The sequence below is a fragment of the Lygodium microphyllum genome, chromosome 14 (assembly GCF_053477565.2).
Source record: "Lygodium microphyllum isolate KBCC chromosome 14, Lygodium_microphyllum_v1.1.10, whole genome shotgun sequence".
NCBI lineage: Eukaryota > Viridiplantae > Streptophyta > Polypodiopsida > Schizaeales > Lygodiaceae > Lygodium > Lygodium microphyllum.
In genome coordinates, this window is record NC_141148.1 from 34,929,697 (window position 1) to 34,944,783 (window position 15,087).

Consider the following 15,087-nt stretch of genomic DNA (forward strand, 5'->3'; position numbering starts at 1 on the left):
CCAATGCAGCCCCCCTGTACTCTGCCTCAGTACTAGATAAAGCAACCGTAGGCTGCTTCTTGCTGCTCCAACTGATCATGCCGCTACCAAAGCCAAAGGCATAGCCACTCGTAGATCGTCTGTCAGTTGAGCATCCTGCCCAATCTGCATCTATGTATCCAATCAGTATCAAGGGCTTATCTCTGACATAGAACAGCCCATAGTCTACAGTGGACTTAACATACCTCATGATGCGTCTAACTGCATCCAAGTGCGGCTTTCTCGGCTTTTGCATAAACTGGCTTATCAGCCCTACTACATAGCTCAAGTCAGGCCTAGTGATGGTCAAGTAAATCAGACTGCCGACCATCTGCCTGTACATAGTCACATCTTCTACTTCAGCCCCAGTGTTCATGTCTAGCTTTACATTCTGGTCCAGAGGTGTATCCAGTGGTTTGCATTCAGCCATGCCATACTTCTTAAGCATTTCCATGGCATAGTGCTTCTGCATCAGCCATAAGCCATTTTCAGCTGGTACGACCTCAATACCCAAGAAATACTTCAAATCTCCCAGATCTTTCATGTCAAATTCAGATTTCAACATCTTCATAGCATGCTGAATTCCCATGTCATCATTTCCAGTGATTATCAGGTCATCAACATATATGACCAGCTCTACCAAGCCACTGTCAGTCTTCTTTGTAAACAGGCTGTGATCAGCCCTGCCAACAACAAATCCAAGACTCTGCAAGTAACTGCTGATCCTAGCATGCCAGGCTCTCAGAGCCTGCTTCAGCCCATACAGTGCCTTTTTCAGCCTGCATACATAATGCTGAAAATCAGGGTGCTCATACCCTTCCGGCTGAACCATGTATACATCCTCTGTTAAATCACCATTGAGGAATGCATTCTTAACATCCATCTGCTGCAATTTCCAGCCTTTTGCAGCAGCCAAGGCAATAACAGTTCGTATGGTTGCCATTTTTGCAACCGGGCTGAATGTTTCATCATAATCCAAGCCATACTGCTGAGCATATCCTTTAGCGACCAGCCTTGCTTTGTACCTTTCTACACTGCTATCAGACTTACATTTGATTTTATAAACCCATTTGCAGTCAACAGGCTTTTTCCCTTCAGGCAGTGGTACCAAATCCCAAGTCTGATTTTCAGCCAAGGCTTTCATCTCTTCGTCCATAGCCATGCACTAGTTTTCATCCTTTGCTGCTTCAGCATAAGTACATGGTTCTTTGATCTCCATCACTTTTGTCATGTATGCATAATGCTTTGCAGAATAACCAGAGTACGTCAACTTGTTAACAGGGTATCTGACCCTCTGCGATCGTCTAGGCTGTGGTGCACTACTCGATTCACCTCTCTCATGAGGCGGAATGTACCTGTTCTGCCTCGTGCCAGGCGTATAGACAGTCGGAATACCAAGTTCGCTGTCTAAAGTATCACTAGACTCATAGCCCAAAGTCATTCTGCCAGGTGTCATCATACCATCCTCACTAACTTTCTTTTTTCCTTTGTTGTCCAAGACATCATGTCTCCCCCTCACTGACATACCCGTGTCAGTGGACGGTGAGCTCCTCAATCTCCCTGTCCATGGGGATACTGTCTGACTGATAGGTCCTGTCATAGCAGTGCTCTGCTGCATATCAACTGTAGAGACATGAGTGGAAGGCAGATCGGATGGCACTGCAACTGGTGAGACATACCAAGAGCCCAGCTCATCAAAGATGACATCCCTGCTTACCAAAGTCTCCCTGGTAGAGGGATCATAACATTTGTATGCCTTCTTCTCCTGCGAGTATCCAATGAACACACTCTTATGCGCTTTGGGATCCAGCTTTTTCCTCTTCTCATCTGGAATGTGCACATAAGCAAGACAGCCAAAGACCTTCATGTGTCTTACATCTGGCTTATAGCCATAGAGCCTCTCAAACGGTGTCATGTCATGAATGCCTGCAGTGGGAGTCCTGTTCACAATATATGCGGCTGTCACAACAGCCTCTACCCAATAGTAAAGCGGCATATGCTTCTCATTCATCATGGCCCTGGCAGCTTCCATTAGAACCCTGTTCTTCCTTTCAGCTACTCCATTTTGCTGCGGAGTGTAGCTGCAGGTTAGCTGCCTACGAATGCCATTTTCAGCCAAAAAATCAGCAAATTCATTGGAGACATACTCCCCACCGCTATCAGATCTCAAGCAAGAGATGTAACACTCAAATTCCTTCTCAACCTGTGCCTTAAATTTCTGAAAAACAGCAAAGACCTCATCTTTTGTTTTCAATATGTAAAGCCAGGTATATCAACTGTAGTCATCAATGAAGGATACATAGTATCTGGAACCCCCCATAGATGCATTATGAGCTGGTCCCCAAATATCAGAGTGCACTAACTGCAGTGGTCGTGTACTCTGTCTTACATGCCTGACAAACGGCAATCGTGACTGCTTACCAAACTGGCAAGCCTCGCAGACATGACCAATATCTGAATATTGGAATCTAGGTAGCCCTGTTACCAATTGCTTCTTCTGCATGGTCTGTAGCCTCTGCAAATTGACATGCCCCACTCTCTTGTGCCAAATCTCTAAGTCCCTGATAGTGCCAGAACCCTGAGCAAACATAGCGGAATTCAGCTCTGGCAGTGTAGCATCAAGAGTGAACATTCTTCCATTTCTGTGGCCTTTCGCGATCAACTTGCATCCATTGCCAAACTCTTCAATAAAGCAGCCATGCTTATTGAAGCAAACCTGCAAGTTTTGCTCTGTCATTTGACCCACAGACAATAGGTTCTTCATAATGGAAGGAACATGCAAAACATCATGAAGATTCTTCTTCCTGCCATCATGTACAACCAGAGGCACTTTGCCTTTATGCTCAATGCTATGTTGCGTGTCATCACCTGTGCATACATAGCCATGCTTTTCAGCCACCATATCCGTGAACCAATCACCATGAGGGGTCATGTGATTCGACGCCCCCAAGTCAATGTACCACACTACATCATCAGATGATTTTTGAGCAGCCTTATCTTTGACATATTGCATGGCAAACAGTCTATCACCAGAGTCATCTGCCTGACTGGACGTAGCATAATGTCCATGCTGCTTGCCCTTCTGATTTCCCTGCTTCTTCCAGCAATCCTTTGCAATATGCCCATACTTTCCGCAGTAGTGACAATCCTTGTCCTTATTTGGATTGTCAGACTGACGCTGCTGCTGCCATGAGCCTCTGCCACGGGAGTTCGATCTCCCCCTGCCTCAAAAGTTGCCACTACCTCTTGCATTTGATGACTGCTGATTGCTATTACTATAGGATGCATTCTGCTGGCCTCCTCTGCCAGATCCATAGCCTCTACCACGGCTACCACGACCACGCTGATTCGAATAAAAAACTGCATCCTTATTCTTAGAGCTGCTTGACCCTGTAGCTAAGCCAAGCTTCACCTCTTCATGAATCAATAATGCAACCAGCTCATTAAAATCAGGCATCTCAGCCCGCACAGATACTGAAGTGTCAAAAGACTTATACTCCAGACCCAAGCCATTTAAGGTCACTACAACCATATCCTCATCTTCTACCTGTGAGCCAATAGATGCGAGCTGGTCTGCTAAGGTTTTAATCTCCGTGACATAGTCCTGTATGGATCTGTTCTTCCTCTCTATGTTGTTGAATTTTTGCTTCAGTTGTATCTTCCTGGCACTCGTAGTTGTGCCATAGTACCTGACCAATATGTTCCATGCATCTGCTGGGGATTTACAGTTCATGATCTGCATCACCATAGCATCCGAGATACATAATGACAGCCAATGTAAAACTCTGTGAGCTCTTTCCGTCCAAGCTCGATGTGCTCGTCTTTGATCAGCTGTAGGATTCCTATCTGGAACTTCAGGTTCAGCCTCAACACTTGTCACTAAGTCCCAGTATCCTTTGCCTATCAGAAAGTTCTCCATGCGGAACTTCCATATTGCATAATTGTTGCTATCAAGCTTTTCTCCCACAATCTGGGTTACATTATCAGTTCTATCAGCATTTGCCATGTTGCAGACCTTGCCTGAATACCTGCAAACCAAGATTTTCTTAACAGTTCAACTTCAGCCCAGAACTGTTTATGACAGTTTTCTGCAATTAATTGTAGTAAAAAACCAGGGTATTTCAGCCCACTAACAGTCCAAAACAGCTCACACCAAGTGGCTTAACCTGTGGGTAAAGCAGTCAATGCAAATACTATGTATCCACTTCGGTTTGAACTCCTGCAACCTCACTGCCAAGGTACATATATGCAGTCTGAAAACTGTACTTCTGTGAGTGACCAGCAGTGATCTCAAACCCAAAACTGAGTAGTATACATGTCATACATGTCCCAAACTTCCATAGATTACTGCTAGTACATGTGTCAAGCCATGCATAGGCATAGAACCTCAAAACAGTATATAACCAGCATATATGAACATTGTAAATAAATTCCCAGATTTCAAACAGCCAATGCACTGGCAACCTGGATTAATTTTAGTCCCAAATATCCATAAACCATTTGCATTACTTCTGTTTCCAATGCTCAAGCATTCAATAGTCATAGACCGAGTCTTCAAGTACCTGTGGAACAAACCCAGCCAACTAGTTCTTCAGAAATAACCAATTTGTGCTTTATGTCTGCAAATTTTTTTCAAATTTTCAGCCTATTACAAGCTCTCAGATCAGGCCACTTCAAGCTCCAAGCTTATGTCAAAAATACCCAAGAAGTATGACATTTCTTCTACCAAGCATCAAGTGCTACATCCAAGTTCAATGTACATGCCAAAGAGCATCCAAATATGCAGGCTTTCCAAGTGTACAATGTCACTGTAAGTTCACTGACAGTTCAGCCCTGTGTATTCAGATCTGTACATCTCTATTACAGCTCCCACATGAGCTCCCACAAGAGCAATAGTAGGATAGACCCTTCAAGAACCTTCCTTGGTATGCATCCAAGCTCTATGCCACCTGATAAGTATTATACTCCTTGAATCTCAGCCAATGAGAGCAGCCTGTTCATAGGCACAGTCCACACAGACTGTTCAGAGTACATTAAGATCAGATTTGCCCACTTGTTGATGCTCAACGGAGCTTTGGTGAATCTCCAGACAAGCTACACTCCTGGTAATGCTCAATAGAGCCTTGGTAAGCAGTCCATGTGCTGAATCTCAGCCATGGAGTTCAGCCTGGAAACAGGCGCAAACACGCTGGCTGAATAGATCTGTGCTGCTGCACATCTTGCTCATTACCATGACAATGATACACTCACTGATGCTCAATCAGTCCTTGGAGGACCTCTCAGCAAGCAACAACCCTTCTTCAAGCCAGAAGACTCCAATGCTTCACTGTACATACCTCTAGTGTGACCTTTGATGGAAATGGCAGTCAGTCCTCTTCTTTTTCCAGCTCTTCAGTTCACTCTTCAAGTCTTCTTATTGAGTGCATTCCACTAGTGATCCCATTCATGGCTCTGATACCATGTTCAGATTCAAAGAGGCAGATAGATGACAGACAGAGTGAAGCAACCGCTTCCTCTCTCACACTCTATTATTTATACCACACTCAATAGTGAAAGATACAACCTACGGTCATAAGACCATTCACACCAAAGGCACCGACTTATTTAATGTATCTAACTACTATGGCTAGACTAGCTGTGTCCAGCTCATGTCGGTCAATACACACTAAATGAGCTTGATATTCTAACATGGGGCTTCTAAAATTGGTGCGGTAGTGAGAGCCTTTTTCAATTCCTTATAAGTGCATTGGCACTCGAATACAATCACAACTTGTAGAGTGGTCTAGCAATCAATGCATAGTTCAAAATGAAGTGCCAATAGTACCATGTGTGTGTCCTAGGAAGCACTGAACTCCCTTATATTTGGTTGGTGGTGGCAAGTAAAAAATAACCTTGATCTTAGAGAAGTTAGTGAATGCCATTCTTGGACACCACATGCCCTAAGATACATCCATGTTTCACCCAAAATTGGCACTTTAGGCGATTCAAATAGAGACTATAGAGCCTACATCATTCAAAGACTGTGCAAAGCTTATCCAGGTGTTCTTTCCATATAGAGTGCATGCATAGATTGTCAACAAATACTTCTAGCTCTCACCCAAGCATATCTTTGAAGATGGCACACATTAAATGCTAAAAGGTAGTAGGTGTATTCATAAGCCCAAATGGCATGACTATGTATGCAAATACACCCTACTCCGTGGCAAATGTTGTCTTATGCCTGTCATCGGGGTGTACTTGAACTTGGTTGTAACCTGAGAAGCCATCAAGGAAACTATAGGCCTCTTTTCTTGCTACTCTCTCAAGCATGTGCTCTATGTATGGCAATAGATAATTATCTCTTAGTTGTTGCGTTGACTTTCTTGTAGTTCATGCACACTTAGATTTTTCTATTCTTCTTCAAGAAAATCACAATGGATGACACCAAGTGTGTGTGCTCAATCTCGTAGATGAATCCTGCCTTTAATTGCTTATCGATCTCTTCCTTAACGACGTGAACATGCTTTGGATTCATTGGGTAAGGTCGCTACTTTATTGGCATTGCGTCAGGAGTCATTGGGATGTTATATGTTACAACCCTCGAATCGACTCCTTTGAGTTCTAGGCAAACGCATCTATGTACTCTCGCAAGAGAGCAATAAGATCAACCTCTTCTTTCTTGGTTAGCTCGTTAGCTATAGACACGAGTCGAGGCCTCTCCCCTCCCCTTGCTAAGTTGACTTCCTTGACTTTGGCCGGTGTCCTTCTATCAATTCACTTATCTGTCCTTGTCTCTTTGCACCCAACAAGATCACTATCTTGTCCCCTTTCTTGAATTTAGTGAAGTGCTTTGGTAGGTCTTGGGGTTTCTTTTGCTATTCGGCTTCTGACCTTTTTGGTTGTCCTCTCTTTTCCTCCAACCATTTGTGCCTTAGGTGGAATGGCAAGTCCCCTTTGGTGAGTTTGGTCTTAGGTGGTTGGGGTATCTCTTGATCGCTCTAAGCTTACTTCTAATTCCAAGTTGAACTCAGAACCCTTACTAGAGGATGGAGTTTTCCCTGGTGGTTGCAGTTTTGAGGTTGACTCTGTCCTAAAGAGAGGCATGACACTTGGATAGACTAGCCCTGCTTGCTCATAGTATATCACACCTAAATGATCCAACCATGTGCGATTGCATTTAGTTCTGGAGACTCTTTCAATTCTAAATGCATTGGCTCTCTGCGGATTAGAGTCTACTATTATTTGTTTGATCACTCAGCTTTTAGTGCCATACTCTATCATCTTGGCCTCTTCTTCACTACTTTCATTCAAGAAATAACAGTTCTCATACTCATCATCTGAATCACTACATTCTGACTGCTCGTCATCTTCTAGGTCTCTATTTTCAACTCTCTTTTCATTCATGATCTAGTGCCCAATTGTGCATAAGGTTTAGGTCGTGCACTATAGTCCATCACCATTTGGTTCATCCATGAGATCTTGGAGTGACTTGAGATTAGTAGTTGGGTGACCAGCTAGCTCCTTTGTTAGATACTCAAGAATCCCCTAGAGCTCAAGTATGTTAGATGGGATATGAAAAGGGGTGGGTATTTGTTTTCTGCTAGGGTTTTTGGCCATCATACAGAGTGGCATCGATGGTAGGTTCTCAACCCTTGGAATTTGAGGTGTAGTGGCTTTATGGGACTCACTGGCTGTTCTTGTAGCCTGCTTATAATCTTCTTTCTCATCTAAAAATGGTAGGTCGATGGTGGCTAGCACATGCATCCAATCCCACTCGTCTTCAGGGCAGGGAATGTACTTTGTTAATGGTCCACATGAATTCTTGGCTCGGGTGTCTACTTTCAAGATAGAGGAGATGGCATCTAAGTCGATTGGCATGGTCTTCCAGGTATCCATCTCAACTCTTAATGCCTCTAATCTGTTACCTAGGAATATGAGGCCATTACCCCAGTCTTTGATTACTCGTGCGTTCCTCATCCATGGTCAGCCTAGCAAGATATCGTAGTCTATTCCCTTCATAATGATGAATTTCAGCGAGAATCAGACACCTGCTATCTTTAAGAGCCAATCCCTCAATACTCCGAATGGCTTAACTTTCATGCCATACATGGAGTTGAAATTCACATTGAATATTGCAAAGCATAGGATCAATGATCATTTCAAATAAAAAGGGGACCAAGGGGCACCCCTGCTTTTTGACAGATTTCCTTGTCACAAAAGGATCTGAGAAAACCCCATTCACCTGCAAAATAGCAAAAGCATTTGCAAACATAGCTCTTACCATTACACGAACAAGATTCTATTGAATGTCCTGACTAAGGTAGTCTCTGCCTCACACAGGAACTCATGGTGGCAGCATTATGGGCCTACAGGACAACAAGATGGCCATAGGGAAAACACCATTCAAACTTACCTCACATATCACATTCAGGCTTGAAAGGGAGCGGCATATCGAAAGTTGGACTCGAGAGCTATGGCGGGAGAGCAAGAGCAAGAAAAGGAGAGACTAGAAATGGGAACTCCAACAATCACAATGTGTGACCGGGCCTTCCTTTATTCAAACTGTCACTAAAAGAATAAAGAATAAAGTGACGGTGATGGGCACCCGCCACCTGCAGTGTGCAGTGGTGGTGACTGTCAGTGTAGTAATACACAAGCGGCTAGGCAGAGGTGCCTTTACCCCCAACAACCTCCCACTTAAAGGTGAATCTGCCCCAGTGAGGAGTGAAAAGAAAAAGAAAAAAGATAGTACAGCATGTATACATGTACAATAGGATGAGGAAAGACATCATCTCATCCCATGCCCATCAACCTCCTGAGGAAGGCAAAGTGCTCTTTGTAGAGAGGCTTTTCGTGAGCAAATTTGCAGGATTCTAGTCAGTCGAGATCTTGACAAGATCAACAGACTTGTCCTCAATGACCCCACGTATGAAGTGATACCTCACCTCAATGTGTTTCATCTTCGCATGGAAGACCGGATTCTTGGCTAACTAAATAGCATTCATAGAATCCGAATGCAGTGTAGGGATAGCATCAATACCAAGGTCAATAACTAAACGACCCAACCAAATGGCCTCCTTGCAATCCTCAGTGGCTGCAACATACTCGGCCTCTGTAGTAGAAAGGGCCGTGCATTTTTGCACCCTGGACATCCAAGAAATAGCACCTCCAGCATAGGTGAATACATAGCCGGAAGTGGACTTCCTACTATCTGCATGTCCTGCATAATCATAGTCAGTGTACCCTACGACTCCTCTATCCTGGGCTGCCATAGCATATGCACATATCTGTAGTGCCCTTCAGGTACCTCATGATACCCTTCATGGCATCCCAATGCTTCTTGCCAAGTGTAGCCATATAGCGTGCCACAACACCAACTGCAAAGGCAATATCTGGACCAGTGGCTATCATGGCATACATAAGACTGCCCACTGCGGATGCATAGGGAATCTTGGCCATCTCGGTCCTCTGCTCATCTGTTTGCGGAAAATGAGCCTATGATACCTTCATATAAGAAGGCAATGGATAGCCAATAGGCTTTACATGTCCTACATGCGCAAGTGCTCAAGGACTTTATGAATGTACTCCCTCTGTGATAAGTAGAGGAGTCCCTGATGACTGTCGCGTCTAATGTGCATACCAAGTATGTGAGTGGCCTGTCCCAGATCTTTCATCTCAAAGCTCTTCTTGAGCTAAGCCTTAAGAGCATCTAGCTCATCATGAGCTTTCCCTGCTACCAGCATATCATCCACATAGAGTATCAAAATCAATAAAGAACCATCATGGGCTTTCTTCTGTAAAGACACGGATCCATAGCACTCCGGCTGTAGCCCTGTGAATGCATAAAGGCATCAAACTTATGATACCACTCCCTAAGTACCTATTTCAAGCCATAAAGACTTTTCTTCAATTTGCACACTAGGTGCTGCCTGCCAGGTTCTACAAAGCCCTTAGGATGCTCCATAGAAATCTCATCATGCAAGTCCCTATGTAAGAAAGCCGTCTTGACATCCATCTGGTATAAATCCAAGTCAAGCTGATCAACCAAAGCCAAGACTAAGCGCAGGGTGGTCATCTTAACCATAGGAGAAAAGACCTCGTCAAAGTCCACACCATGCTCCTACTTAAAACCCTTTGCTACCAATCTAGCCTTGTATGCCGGCTTGGGGTGTCCAGGGGTACTTTTTAGCTTGTACACCCACTTGCATGGCAAATCCTTCTTGCCCGTAGGCAAGGAAACCAAATCCCAAGTATCATTCTTATGCAGGGAGTCTATCTTAGACTGCATAGCCCTCTCCCAGGAGTATCACCCCTGTGCATAGCCTCATCATAGGTAAAAGGCTCTCCTGCATCTGTAACCAAGACATAATGCATCAAGGGCTGAAATCTATCAGGTGGATGTGTGTCTCTAGTAGACCTGTCTCACGGCAGGCTCTACTGCCTACCCAATTGCATGTCCAACACCCTGACCATGAGCATCTGCTACAGCTGTAGGCTGTCCAACTGGCTGTGTGGGAGCTCTCAGCTCCTCCTGAAATATGACCCTGCAGATCTCAACAACTCTCTCAGGCTGCCTATGCATTTTGTCTTCATGGAAGACTACATCATGACTTTCCGCGCCTGCGGATCCCAGAGACGGTAACCCATCTCACCTACATTCCCATAACCAAGGAAAATGCATTTGACACTCTTGGGATCCGGCTTACTTCTCTTGTCCCTGGGCACATGGCAAAATGCCTCACATCCAAAGACATGGAGATGCGCATAAGAGAGAGGTTTTCCAGTCCATACCTCCTCTGCAACCTAGAAATCCAAACCACTAGAGGGTGATCTGTTTATGACATGCACAGCTGTACTAACTGCCTCAGTCCAAAAGCTCTGTGGTAGGCCTGCATGGCTAAGCATACTGCGTACACACTCCTGGATGGTTCTATTCATCCGCTCAGTCAAACCATTCTGGGGGGGGTGTAGGGGGCGGTCAACTGACGCTTAATACCCCTCTCATCACGTAACTGCTCAAAAGCACGCGAGACATACTCACCCCCATTATCTGTCCTTAGGCATTTTAGCCTATACCGAGACTGGTTCTCAACCAATGCAAGCCATCTTTGAAACAGGCCAAGACATCGGATTTCATCTTAATGGGATAAGCCCAAACTTTTCGTGAAATATCATCTATGAACGTAACAAAATACTTTGCACCACCCATAGACTGACAAGGCATGGGCCCATAGACATCCGAATGTACCAATACCAAGGGTTCACTCATGCGTGGCCTACCAGACTTCTTATGCATAGACCTAGTCTGCCTGCCATAAAGACAATGCTCATATGAATCAAAACATGCATAATCAAGGGGTGGTAAGTACTGCAAACCAGAAAGCATTTTCATTCCCTATGGCCCAAACGGGCATGCCAAAGAGATACATGTGGGATAGAACCCACAGACAAAACATGATCAAGGGAAGAAGCTGATACAATCAAGGGGTAGAGACTGCCAGCCTTGGCACCTCTCGCAATCACAAGTCTGCCACGAGTGGTCTTCCATGCAGAGTCTCCAAAACATACATGATATCCTACGTCATCAAGCTGTCCAGTTGACATGAGATTGCATGTCAAAGCAAGTACATGACATACATCCTGCATAACAAAACTACTGCTAGAAGGAAACTATAGCCTAACATCACCAATGCCCAAAATATCAAGAGAGCTGTCATCACCCAAGCACACAGAACCCGAAACAGTACGGTATGAAAGAAACCACTCTCGACAAGGTGTCACATGAAAGGATGTACCTGAGTCCAAGAGCCAACATTGTGCATACATAGAGTGTATCTCTGTCATCTGCGAAGCACTAGAAGAAGCTGCTAGGATATAATCATCATCATTAACATTCTCAGGCTGCATAGCATTGATCTCTTCAATTTTAACACTGGACTTTGCAGGTACTATGCTGCGATCAGAAGACTTATCCTGCACTTTGTCTTTCCCCTTATTTTTGGGCCTTTCATTGCGCAATTCATGGCATTGTGACCTAATATGGCCCTTTTTCCCACAATGGTGACAAGTAACATCTGCATTCCTGCCACGAGATTTGCTACGTGACTTCCCACGAGACTTGGACCGAGATTTCTGAGAATCCCGTCCACGGCCACTACCACTACCATGCTTTCAATATCCATCATTCCTGCCTCTACTGTCATAGCATGAGACACACGAGAGGCATCCAAATTCTTATGGAGAAGAGCACTCTCAACATCAGATAATTTCAAGGTAGCAGTAGAGGCACATAATGCAGTACGAAATACATCCCATGACTCATGAAGAGTACCAAGCAAGAAAAGAGAAGTGACATCCTCTGCAAAAGTGATGTCCTACGAAGTCAAGTTCTTGAGTATAGCATGGAATTGGCTCAAGTGAGTAGACATAGTCGCATTCTCCTTCATGCGTAGATCCATAAGCTACTTCAGCCAATACATCTGACTCGCCGGACTTTTCTTGTCATAGAGATTTTTTATCTTTTCCCACAACTACCATGCACTTTGTTCTTCCTCAAAGACATTATAGTGAACCTGTTCTGTGAGAGACAATACAATAGTGGACTTGCATAACTCATCAAGCTCAAGCCATTCCCACACTTTCTCCAAGGTGAAATGCCAACTCGACATTCCACCCCTCCAAAAAAGTGTGACTTGATGTATACGGCATAGTTGCAGGCGGATGCCCGCTTAACCTCAAAGGTTTGATTTGCGATTTTTGCACCAACACTTGCCAAATCTAGCTCTTCCAATAAGAGTAATTCGTACCATCAAGCTTAGTGATGTTAAAAATAGCATGATCAGTGTGGACGAACTCGCCATAATGCAGGCTGGAAGACTATAGACAGTTCAAAATTGCTTGCTGTTTACTGCAAAAAATGACCAAAAAATCACCAAAATTGAGAAAAAATGGCGAAGAAAGTGGAACCAAAGTTGCTGCCCACCAAGTACTAGTGAAAGTACATCATTTCAGAGTGTTTCAGCATGAAAAATCCATGTCAGTCCATACATATATGCTTGCTGTAATAAATTTCAAATTTCAATAAAAGAGAGCTAACAGTGCCAAAATCGGATCCCAAGGCAATCAGATACTGCCAAGACCAAAGCCGGCACCATGCGGGCATAGCATAAGCATATGACGGTCGATAAGCATGAATCCAACACCCAACTATGTCATACAAACATCTGTGAATGAGTAGGCACACCCCCCAGGCAACGAGGCAAAGTGTTCCTGCTGCCACTACCAAAACTTGACACAAGTAGGTGTCAGTTCACAAAGATACGGATCCAAAACTGAGACTTAGCTCATAAGCATACAGTGAACCAAGACATATGATGTATCGTCCCAAAAGGCAAGAAGTCCCAAAGTCTCAAGTGTCTGTAATTGCTCAATAGCATGTAACGGCTCAATGCATAAAAGTACCACCTGCTCAATGTCTGATAAGCATTCAAGAATGCTCCCACTGGCACAAAAGCCATATGCACGAGCTCAAGAGCTCAAGCCAAGGCAAGACACAGTTCCAACGACATAAGTCCAAGACAATACATCAATAGTACATCCCGAATATGTAGGCAGTAGAGCATCTGTATGTAGCATCCATAAGCATGTAAGACATCAAGTACATCCCAAGATACAACTCTGGAAAGCCAATAAATAGCTCAAGTACGCTCCGAGAATCCAAGGTCAAGCCAAGACCGAGCTCCAATAGCAATAGGCTCCAAACAATGTAACTAGCATGTAATAATGGCATAGGCTAAGCATGTCAAGACCGGTCAAACATAAGCAACATACATGCCATAGGTACATCCAAGACGGAGCATCCAAATGCTTTGCAAAGCGAGCTCAAGCTCAACCAATGATCCCAAATCAAAACCAAGCTCTATGTCAAGCCCCAAGTGTCAATACATCACCATATATGTCCGAAACATAGCCCGAAAAGCATAGGCATAGTATACATGAGTAAAATGACTTCAGCCCAACTGTGTATAGTAGTGATTTACTATTCAAAACTGAGAATTTCAGCACCAAAATCAGCTCCAAATGGTTGCCAAACAATAGGCATACATTCCCCTAACATCTGGGCATCAAACGGGACCAACCTGTCAAGATTGTGGGAGAGAAGGAAGGAGTCTCGCTTGAAGCTTTCTTGCTTGCACAATGGGGGAAGACACACAAGGGTGGAGGCTGAAAACAGTTTTCCTCTTCTTAGTTGTGTAAGCCAAAAGAACTCTAGTACAAAGAAAATAGAAGAACCCTAGATATGGGTCTCAAACCAAACTCAACTAACTAAGGTGGCATACTAACTGAGCCACGAACTAGAGTAGATAAGGATAGCTATCATGTAGCTATTATTCAGGGGCGGTGTACCAACCGCATCTGCAACTGACAAGTCGGTGACATAAATACACAACGGTCACCCTGGCGTATCACGAGTGGAGCTCGATATCTCAACACTCCCCCTCGAGCTCAATCCCAATTCCTGCACACCAAGCAGGTCTCTGAACTTGCGCAGCTTCTCTGCGCCCAATGCCTTCGTGAATATATCAGCTACCTGATCCTCTGTGCTGACATAAACTAGATCAATAAGACCTAGTAAAACCCTCTCTCGCACATAGTGATAATGCACCTCAATGTGCTTTGTTCTAGCATGATAGACTGGGTTATTTGCCAAGTGTATACTACTCATGTTGTCACAATAAATGACAACTGGCCCATCTGTAGACTGATGCATATCATAAAGTAGCTTATGCAACCAAGCTACCTCACATGCAGCCATTGCTGCACCCCTGTACTCAGCCTCTGTGCTCGACAAGGCAACTGTAGGCTGTTTCTTGCTGCTCCAAGTGACTGCAGCACTCCCAAAAGAGAATACATATCCACTGGTAGATCGTCTATCAGAAATACTACCAGCCCAATCAGCATCAGTGTATCCATGCAACTGTATCTGAACCCCAGTCTCATAAAATAGTCCATACTGCAATGTGGACTTCACATACCTAAGTATGCGTCTAGCCGCATCCAAATGTGGTTTCCTTGGAGCCTGCATAAACT